Source organism: Triticum urartu, chromosome 6A, assembly GCF_056163025.1.
Source record: "Triticum urartu cultivar PI428250 chromosome 6A, HENAU_Tu73, whole genome shotgun sequence".
Classification (NCBI taxonomy): Eukaryota; Viridiplantae; Streptophyta; class Magnoliopsida; order Poales; family Poaceae; genus Triticum; species Triticum urartu.
Genome location: NC_141878.1, coordinates 40,580,225 through 40,591,702, shown reverse-complemented (window position 1 = coordinate 40,591,702; position 11,478 = coordinate 40,580,225). Strand labels below are relative to the sequence as shown.

Genomic DNA, 11,478 nt, shown 5'->3' with positions numbered 1-11,478 from the left:
ACTGGCATTAAGACGGTCGTAGTTGGCAACATCAAAGCGAACCTTCTGCCTCTCCAATGCTTCTTGCTTAGCTGTGCACCGATCCAACACCGTTGGGTTCCCTGGCTCAACAAAGCGGCTCCTAGTAATTTGAACATCTTGAACACGTGGAGACGGTGGGTCAGTTGAGCTTGACGGTCCAACTGTGGAAGGATTCATAGTGGCTTTGTCAAGGGACGGCTCCGAAGGATTTGCTTCATTGATAATAGGCGGGTCTTCTGGGGCAGCAGTTAATGGAGAAGCCGGCCTAGCTGGCTTAGATGCTAGTACTGGCGGGTCTTCCGCCGGTTTTGTTACCTTCGCCTTCTTGGATTTAGCCTGGCCGCTAAAGAAAAAATATATATTACAGGACAGTCAGCATCAAGATACAATTGATCAACCCGGAAGAAAACAAGGATTTCTAATTACCCAGGAGCAGTCTTGAAAGCCGGAAATTGTGTTTGTGATGATTCGCCTGAAGAACGAGACACCTCCTGAAAAGGTAAAAGAAAGGAGTTAAAAGGAATACAATGAGCAGGATTCATTAAAACAAGTTAAGGACAGTAAAAGTAAACCTCGTTCGGGTGTTTCCGAGGGGTCTGTTGAAGGTCGACAGCCGGTTAATCTTCAATCTCAGCTTCACGGCGGCTTTCATGTTGCTACTTTTTCAAATGAAAGTTGGGATCCAAGTGAGATAAGGGTTAGAAAACCTTACTTTACGGATCACTCGTCGAACTTTGTGTCTTGGTAAGGGCTCTGAGTCGGAGGAAATGATAGTTACCTCTGCTTCCCCGGCCTGACTGGCCCCAGTGTCATCCTGGTAAGGATCAGTGTCAATAAGATTGTTAAAAAATTGGCCAAGGGAATCAAGGGCTACCTCTGAGTCAGATGTGTCATCAAGTTTCATTAAATCTTCAACAGTGCTTTTCTTCTTCTTCTTCGATTTCCGGGTCGTCTTCTTGGTGTTCATGGCGGCGGCTTTCTCTTTCTTGGCAGCTTCGTGGTCATATTTCACCTTCCAAAAGTCAGAATTGGCCTGCAAAGACAAGAAGAAAGATCAGTGTTAAAATAGTGTAGCTAGGCAAAATACAAAGGAAAAGAGATCAGAATGTACTTACTTCTGGCACCGGGTTAAGCTTGCAGAAGGGATTTAACCCAACAATACTGCAATCTTCATATTTCCCATTTACCAAAAGGGTTGACATTGAAACAATGTCTTCTTCGGTGAGTTCAACTGGGCTGTGACGAAGAGAGTTGTCCGGGCTTCCGTCATATTCATACATCAGTTTGGATCGATGGCCTAATGGAATAACCCGCCATAATATCCAGCAGCGGGTCAAATCTACTCCGGTTAAACCATTGCCCAACAAAGCGTTGATTCTTCTGATGGAGGGAAGTAGCCTCTTGCGTTCAGCAACGGTGAGTTTATCCGGAAGGGTGAACTTGGAGTCAAGATGACTGGGGCGGTAACCCGGCAGAGGCTTCTCGTTTGCTGGAGAAATATCCTGACAATAAAACCAAGTTTGATTCCAGTCCTTTGGGTGACTTGGTAAGACGACCGAAGGAGGAGAATGAAAAAGACCTAAGTGGTACCTATTTATAAGGGAGTAAGCGAACAGGCGGGCGCGAAAATCAAGGAGACCCGAATAATGATTATCCAAAATAAACGGACGCCTAGATTCTCGGAAGGCATTAAAAATGAAAGATCCGTTGAAAGATGACATCATGAAGGTTTTTTGTGTTTTCAAAAGATGACGTCACGGCGGGTTACAGAAGTTTTCAGACAGAGGATGGATTCCACCTAAGTATTGAAGATTGACAGAGAACAAAGTTCAAAGTCAACCTGGGGCCTAATGTTGGGGATATTACTACCAGTATGACCCGCCCAGGAGGGGCCGGGTTAGCCCTAATGGCGGGTTACATAAGAAGCCCAATATACATTCAAGATGATAGTTTATGAAACATATAGAAGGGCCAAAGGCCTGGGGCCGGCGTAAGGCCCGATATTGTAAACCGCCGTATGTAAGGAAAGACTTGTAAAGAAAGGCATGTAAAGGAAGTCACCGAGCCGAACACGATTATGAGCCGGCCGGGACTCTGTAGGCCATCAGGCATCAACCCGCGTATATAAGGGGACGACCCGATGGCGGTTTAGGGTAAGAAACACCCAAGTCGATAGCCAAGCCAGCGAGTTGAGCCTCTTGGAGATCGAAACCTCAGCAATACCAATCTCAACTAGACGTAGGCTTTTACCTTCATCGTAAGGGGCCGAACTAGTATAAAAACTCTCTCATGTGTCCTTTGTCCCGATCAACCCCTTCAAGCTTCCTAGTGCGATTGCCCTACGACTAAGTCCTTGCTCTAGGACATCTGCCGTGTCAACTCCACGACAATTTGAGTCATACAAAATCATCTGATAAAACTTTAGTGGCGTTTTCATGAATGAATGGCACACATTTGGTTTGACTGATGCTGTGATTGCCCTGCAGGTATCTAGAGTTACAATCTGGTGGCTGAGATGCAGAAGGGGCTTGTTGCGACCTGCGAGGAAAATCCACCCTCTATGTAGGATCCACTAGTCAAACCTGAAGTGGGCTTATAGGAATTAATCGCTTATTTTGATCAACCTGGCTTGTTATCTACTTTCTGTAGTCAATTGACCAACTGGCATGAATACATAACAGGCTTGCTACAAGTAATTAGTATGTACCTTTCTGGTAGGAACCGGATCCCTACCAGGGCGTGGTCTCAGGTTGTAGGGGTGAAAGGAGGGATGGCGTGGTCGCCGGCGCTGGGGCGCCGTCGTTGCGTGCGTGCGAGAGAGATAGGGCGCAGGGGTGGCGGCTAGGGTTAGGTCTCCCAGCTCCCTAAGGAAGCCGAGCAAATATGATTGCTTCTTTCTTAATCCCAAAACAGGTCCTTACACGAGCTTATATAATCCTCCTAATAAGATAATTGGGCTAAGCCCCTAATAACGATAAGATAAACTGGGCCACAACTAACTGGGCTAAGCCCCTAATATGTGTTGGGGAACGTAGTAATTTCAAAATTTTCTTATGCATAGGATCATGGTGATGCATAGCAACAAGAGGGGAGAGTGTGTCCATGTACCCTCGTAGACCGAATGCGGAAGCGTTAGCACAACGCGGTTGATGTAGTCGTATGTCATCACGATCAGACCGATCCAAGTACTGAACGCACGGCATGTCCGAGTTCTGCACACGTTCAACTCGATGACGTCCCGCGAGCTCCGATGCAGCAAAGCTTCATAGGAGAGTTTCGTCAGCACGACGACATGGTGACGGTGATGATGATGCTACCGACGCAGGGCTTCGCCTAAGCACCGCTACGATATGATCGAGGTGGATTATGGTGGAGGGGGCACCACACACGGCTAAGAGATCAATGATCAATTGTTGTGTCTATGGGGTGCCCCCTACCCCTGTATATAAAGGAGCAAGGGGGAGGAGGCGGCCAGGGAGAGGCACGCCAAGACATGGAGTCCTACTCTCACTAGGAGTAGGACTACTCCTTTTCCTAGTAGGAGTAGGAGAGGGGGAAGGACAGGGAGAGGAGGAGAAGGAAAGAGGGGGCTGGCCCCCTGTGCCCTAAACCAATTCGGTTTGGGCCTTGGGGGCGTGCCCCACACTCCCGTTGCTGCCCTCTATTTCCACTAAGGCCCATTAAGCCCCCCGGGGGGTTCCGGTAACCCCCCGGTACTCTGGTATATGTCTGAAACCTTCCGGAACCTTTCCGGTGTCCGAACATAGTCGTCCAATATATTGATATTTACGTCTCGACCATTTCGAGACTCCTCGTCATGTCCGTGATCATATACGGGACTCCGAACTACCTTCGGTATATCAAAACACAAAAACTCATAATACCGATCGTCACCGAACTTTAAGCGTGCGGACCCTACGGGTTCGAGAACTATGTAGACATGACTGAGACACGTCTCCAATCAATAACCAATAGCGGAACCTGGATGCTCATATTGGCTCCCACATATTCTACGAAGATCTTTATCGGTCAAAACGCATAACAACATACGTTGTTCCCTTTGTCATCGGTATGTTACTTGCCCGAGATTCGATCGTCGGTATCTCAATACCTAGTTCAATCTCGTTACTGGAAAGTTTCTTTACTCGTTCCATAATACATCATCCCGCAACTAACTCATTAGTTACAATGCTTGCAAGGCTTATAGTGATGTGCATTACCGAGTGGGCCCAGAGATACCTCTCTGACAATCGGAGTGACAAATCCTAATCTCGAAATACGCCCACTCACCAAGTACCTTCGAAGACACCTGTAGAGCACCTTTATAATCATCCAGTTACGTTGTGATGTTTGGTAGCACACAAAGTGTTCCTCCGGTAAACGGGGGTTGCATAATCTCATAGTCATAGGAACATGTATAAGTCATGAAGAAAGCAATAGCAAATATACTAAACGATCAAGTGCTAAGCTAACGGAATGGGTCAAGTCAATCACATCATTCTCCTAATGATGTGATCCCATTAATCAAATGACAACTCATGTCTATGGCTACGAAACATAACCATCTTTGATCAACGAGCTAGTCAAGTAGAGGCATACTAGTGACACTCTGTTTGTCTATGTATTCACACATGTATCATGTTTCCGGTTAATACAATTCTAGCATGAATAATAAACATTTATCATGATATAAGGAAATAAATAATAACTTTATTATTGCCTCTAGGGCATATTTCCTTCAATATGTCAGTCATAACATCTCTCCCCGCCTGCACAAACAGCCCGTCCTCGAGCTGGAAGGCGGGGAAGATCAATGGTCGCCAAACACCTCCACGTTAACTGGAGCGAGCTGGTCGCCGAGCCCGCCGATGGCGAGGTCCTCCTCAATGTAGTCTGCAGCCTCCAGGTAGAAGAGTCGTGGGCAGACGTGGCCCAGTACATAGGGCTCGTTGCAGTTGAAGCACAACCCTTGGCAGCGACGCTCGAGTTGCTCGGACGGGGTGAGCCGGCGGAACGGGCGTGCCGCAGCCGCGGCGAGGGGCACCGCGGAAGCCTGGACAGGCTGACCCTGCGTGGGAACTTCCGGCCAGGGTGGTAGCCCAGCGGCCCGGGGCGGTGGCGCCTGCTGGATGCCCACCGTGCGACGCTCGAACGCACGGGCGTAGTACATGGCCGTTTCGAGGTCCTGTGGCTCGTGCATCTCCACGTCCACGCGGATGTGGTTCAGTAGGCCGCCAACAAAGAGCTCAACCCGCTAACGAGCCAAAACATTGGGGGCGTGGCACGCCTGGAAGCGGTCGGTGAAGTCTTGCATCGAGGTGAGGAACGGAAGATGCCTAAGCTCCGCCAGACGGCTCCCGCGTATAAGCGGACCGAAGTGCAAGAGGCACAATTCGTGGAAGCGCTCCCATGGTGGCATTCTGCCCTCGTCCTGTTCGAGGGCGTAGTACCACGTCTGTGCGGCTCCTCAAAGATGATACGAGGCGATCCAGGTGCGGTCGGACGCGAGCGTGCGCTGTCCCCTGAAAAATTGGTCGCATTGGTTGAGCCAATTCAGGGGGTCGACGGTGCCATCGTAGGTCATGAACTCCAGCTTGAAGAATCTCGGCGGCGTCTGGACATGGACGACGGGCGGGTGCGCCTCATCAGCCTGGAGCAGCGAGGACGACAGGGCCGAGTAGGCTGGCATCAGGGTGCCGCCCTGGAACAGGGGCCCGTCGACGCTGGCGAAAGTCTCGGCGGAGCCCGAGGACCCGCCAAACTGCATGGCCGGGTGCGTCGCCGATGGGGGCAGCACGTGCGGCCCGACTGAGGCTGTCGTGTAGACCAGCTCAAGGGACCCAGCGAGCTAGGCCGGTAACGGAAACGACGACGGGGGAAACCGGACCTGGTCGATGGGCACCCCCGGTCCTGTCGTCAGGATGCCCAGGGCTGCGGTCGCCGGTGGCGGCGGCTGCAGCTCTTGCCCCTGCTACATGGTGGAGGCGCCGGGGTTCGTCGTTGGTGGCGACTGCCATGGCGGCGGCAACGGGGGTCGCCGAGGATGGCGGCTGCTGCGGCGGTGGGGCGGTGGCGTAGGGCACAGGCGGCTGTGGCCCATAGGATCTCGCGAGGAATGTGTAGATGTCCGTGACCGCCTGGGTGAGATCCTGGATGGCAACTGTCATCTCCTCCGGGGTGAAGATGACGGGGACAGGCGTGGCGGAGGTGACCGGCACCAGCAAGAGCGGGGCGATGGCCATGGTGGCCATGTTGGGGAACGCGGTAATTTCAAAAAAAAATCCTACGCACACGCAAGATCCATCTAGGAGATGCATAGCAACGAGAGGGGAGAGTGTTGTCTACGTACCCTTGTAGACCGTAAGCGGAAGCGTTATGGCAACGCGGTTGATGTAGTCGTACGTCTTCACGATCCAACCGATCCTAGCACCGAAGGTACGGCACCTCCGTGATCTGCACACGTTCAGCTCGGTGACGTCCCACGAACTCTAGATCCAGCTGAGTGTCGGGGGGGCTTCCTGTTCAAACATAGGTCGTATTCGAACCAAAGAGAACATAGCTGTCGTAACCCTCTTGGTCGGCTCAAGGCCAAACTCACTTGGGGGCTCCTTGATCGTATCCGAATCATAGCTTAACCCCTTTTGAGTCCGACTTGGATCATATTCGAATCAGGGTCGTTAAAAACCTATCAAGGTCATTTAGCGGCTTCCTATTCAAACATAGGTCGTATTCGAACCAAAGAGAACATAGCTATCGGTACCCTCTTGATCGGTGCAACGCCAAAGCCACTGGGGGCTATATGGTCGTATTCGAACCTTAGCTTAACCCCTTTGGTCCGGTTTACTGATCGTATTCGAATCAGGAACCCCCAACCTTTTGAATACAGAGTTAAAATTATGTTTATTATCTATTGCTTGCCTTTGAGTTTTTGTTGTTTTCAATATTACAAATAAGATAGCCTGGTTTTCTTCGCCGGCTCAATTATTGGACAACACAGCCGCCCAGGTTATTCAAGCCGGTGGTGCAAGGATCCAAAGGTATGAGCTACTAAGATATGATGATCATTGAGTATTCAAGGAGTATTAACTTTTCATACATATTGAATTATCAATTCATCATCCGGGTTATTTAAACCGGCGATCTAAGGATCAACAAGGATAAGGTATGGTTTTTACTTATACGCGCTTACCTGCTGCTTTAACTCAGGAGTTAGTATTAAACCTTATCCTTTATTTACATTTGTCTCTGTTTTTCTTATTGAGGTAAATTTATGGGTTGTACATTAGGTGTTTAAGCCTAGTTGGTTCTAAACCGCCTTGCCAGTCTTTTCCTTGTATTCACAGGAACGGAGTTCAACCATTGCAGAGACAAACATTAAATAATGCATGCATTGACATCTGAAACACAGATTCACATAAGAAGTATTTTATGCACAACGGCATAAGCAAACATGCAGTGTTTTAACTAAAGTTATTACAAGGCTTTATAAGCCTAGGAAGATGATCATCGTCCCTCTCTCACCGGTTCACCACCTTCTGTTTGCTGGAAGTTGGATTTTGACCAATCAAAGCCGTTCATGGCGACAAATTCGGGTTCGTCATCAATCAGGCCGACCGGGTCAATTTCCGGGGCAAAGGTATCTTCTCTCACAGGTGGGATCAGATCTGCTACTTTGTATGAAGGAGTGGCCATCTTCTTATTTTCACTATCAAAACCCGGCTGGTACTTGTCAACATTGGTGTCATCTCCAAGACTAGTCGCCTGGGGCCGGACTTCGCGGACACAGGCTATGAAATCATCCTGACTAAAAGGAGACCCGTCCTCCTTCACGGTAGGATAGCCCCTTGCTATGTCCGCTGGGTCTAGGTCTGGCACCCAAGCCTTGGAGCGGCTTAGAGCAGTCAAAGCTCCGGCTTGCGCACAGGAGCGTTTTACTTCTTGGAATCGGGCAGGAAGGATGGACAGCTTCTTCAGGACATCGCTGAGCCGGTTGGGTCCTTGATTAGCAGGAGATATGGCAGCCAGAGCCCGTTGTGCGCCGATATATAATTGTTCAACCAGAGTGTATACTGCTTTCAGTTTAATCAACGGATCTTGGCTTAGATTCTTACTTTGTGGGCCTGCATATATTTTTAACAGAGTCAGTTGGCGGATTATACTCCGGTTTGGCATAAAATACACGAAAGGTCAAAACAAGGCAGCTTACCAAAGATAGCAGCGACCATCTGAGTCACCCGGCCCTTTAAACTGTTCAGCTCGGTTGATATTTCTTTCAGAGCTATTTCGGTTGTCTCAGCTCGCCGGGTTAGAAGTATTTTCTCATCATCCCAAGTTTTCTCTTTGGCAGCAAAGCTAGTCTTCAAATTCTCCGTTTTAGAAAGGCTTATTTGCAGTTTGGAGGTGGAAGACTTGATTTCTGACTCCTGACTCGCTAGCCGGGTCTTTGCATCAGTCAGTTGAGAGTTTAGTTCAGACAATGCATTCTGTGAAACATTCAGATAAGTCAAGACTTGGTTTTAAATTTCAGTATCAAATTCAAGATTCAAGTCCCAAGTACTTTACGAATAAACCACTTGGCACTTGGGGGCTAATGTATGCCAAATCAAATTTTTACGACTCTACCAACATTTTGAAGTCCCAAGTCCTTTACAAATTAACAACACTTGGCACTTGGGGGCTAATGTATGCAGTTCAGCAAGTTTATCAAGGATAAACCGGGATGTTAAGTACTTTACAGATGGTTTTAAATTCTAAAGTACCGATTCATTAATGATCAAAATAATCCGGTCCTTGGGGACTATGGGTGAAGTATTGTTCTATCAATATCAGGCAACGATTCAAAGGTAAAGGTCTTGGCCTATATTTTAAGTCTACGGGTTATTCCGTTTCTCTCATAATCTACAGACTTGGGGGCTGAAGGAATATTGGTAAACCGGAAACAACGTACCTCATATTTCAACTGAAGCTGCTTGACCATCTCGATCTCAGACTCACGACTGGAGTGTACATTACTGAGATAGCCGGATAAGATATCACTGGCATTAAGACGGTCGTAGTTGGCAACATCAAAGCGAACCTTCTGCCTCTCCAATGCTTCTTGCTTAGCTGTGCACCGATCCAACACCGTTGGGTTCCCTGGCTCAACAAAGCGGCTCCTAGTAATTTGAACATCTTGAACACGTGGAGACGGTGGGTCAGTTGAGCTTGACGGTCCAACTGTGGAAGGATTCATAGTGGCTTTGTCAAGGGACGGCTCCGAAGGATTTGCTTCATTGATAATAGGCGGGTCTTCTGGGGCAGCAGTTAATGGAGAAGCCGGCCTAGCTGGCTTAGATGCTAGTACTGGCGGGTCTTCCGCCGGTTTTGTTACCTTCGCCTTCTTGGATTTAGCCTGGCCGCTAAAGAAAAAATATATATTACAGGACAGTCAGCATCAAGATACAATTGATCAACCCGGAAGAAAACAAGGATTTCTAATTACCCAGGAGCAGTCTTGAAAGCCGGAAATTGTGTTTGTGATGATTCGCCTGAAGAACGAGACACCTCCTGAAAAGGTAAAAGAAAGGAGTTAAAAGGAATACAATGAGCAGGATTCATTAAAACAAGTTAAGGACAGTAAAAGTAAACCTCGTTCGGGTGTTTCCGAGGGGTCTGTTGAAGGTCGACAGCCGGTTAATCTTCAATCTCAGCTTCACGGCGGCTTTCATGTTGCTACTTTTTCAAATGAAAGTTGGGATCCAAGTGAGATAAGGGTTAGAAAACCTTACTTTACGGATCACTCGTCGAACTTTGTGTCTTGGTAAGGGCTCTGAGTCGGAGGAAATGATAGTTACCTCTGCTTCCCCGGCCTGACTGGCCCCAGTGTCATCCTGGTAAGGATCAGTGTCAATAAGATTGTTAAAAAATTGGCCAAGGGAATCAAGGGCTACCTCTGAGTCAGATGTGTCATCAAGTTTCATTAAATCTTCAACAGTGCTTTTCTTCTTCTTCTTCGATTTCCGGGTCGTCTTCTTGGTGTTCATGGCGGCGGCTTTCTCTTTCTTGGCAGCTTCGTGGTCATATTTCACCTTCCAAAAGTCAGAATTGGCCTGCAAAGACAAGAAGAAAGATCAGTGTTAAAATAGTGTAGCTAGGCAAAATACAAAGGAAAAGAGATCAGAATGTACTTACTTCTGGCACCGGGTTAAGCTTGCAGAAGGGATTTAACCCAACAATACTGCAATCTTCATATTTCCCATTTACCAAAAGGGTTGACATTGAAACAATGTCTTCTTCGGTGAGTTCAACTGGGCTGTGACGAAGAGAGTTGTCCGGGCTTCCGTCATATTCATACATCAGTTTGGATCGATGGCCTAATGGAATAACCCGCCATAATATCCAGCAGCGGGTCAAATCTACTCCGGTTAAACCATTGCCCAACAAAGCGTTGATTCTTCTGATGGAGGGAAGTAGCCTCTTGCGTTCAGCAACGGTGAGTTTATCCGGAAGGGTGAACTTGGAGTCAAGATGACTGGGGCGGTAACCCGGCAGAGGCTTCTCGTTTGCTGGAGAAATATCCTGACAATAAAACCAAGTTTGATTCCAGTCCTTTGGGTGACTTGGTAAGACGACCGAAGGAGGAGAATGAAAAAGACCTAAGTGGTACCTATTTATAAGGGAGTAAGCGAACAGGCGGGCGCGAAAATCAAGGAGACCCGAATAATGATTATCCAAAATAAACGGACGCCTAGATTCTCGGAAGGCATTAAAAATGAAAGATCCGTTGAAAGATGACATCATGAAGGTTTTTTGTGTTTTCAAAAGATGACGTCACGGCGGGTTACAGAAGTTTTCAGACAGAGGATGGATTCCACCTAAGTATTGAAGATTGACAGAGAACAAAGTTCAAAGTCAACCTGGGGCCTAATGTTGGGGATATTACTACCAGTATGACCCGCCCAGGAGGGGCCGGGTTAGCCCTAATGGCGGGTTACATAAGAAGCCCAATATACATTCAAGATGATAGTTTATGAAACATATAGAAGGGCCAAAGGCCTGGGGCCGGCGTAAGGCCCGATATTGTAAACCGCCGTATGTAAGGAAAGACTTGTAAAGAAAGGCATGTAAAGGAAGTCACCGAGCCGAACACGATTATGAGCCGGCCGGGACTCTGTAGGCCATCAGGCATCAACCCGCGTATATAAGGGGACGACCCGATGGCGGTTTAGGGTAAGAAACACCCAAGTCGATAGCCAAGCCAGCGAGTTGAGCCTCTTGGAGATCGAAACCTCAGCAATACCAATCTCAACTAGACGTAGGCTTTTACCTTCATCGTAAGGGGCCGAACTAGTATAAAAACTCTCTCATGTGTCCTTTGTCCCGATCAACCCCTTCAAGCTTCCTAGTGCGATTGCCCTACGACTAAGTCCTTGCTCTAGGACATCTGCCGTGTCAACTCCACGACAATTTGAGTCATAC

At 48.2% G+C, this 11,478-nt stretch overlaps 1 pseudogene; it reads left to right on the top strand.

Annotated features, from left to right (window-relative positions):
• Positions 1-4,834: 4,834 nt before the first annotated feature.
• On the top strand, positions 4,835-5,833 carry LOC147963668 (uncharacterized; annotated as a pseudogene).
• Positions 5,834-11,478: the final 5,645 nt, after the last annotated feature.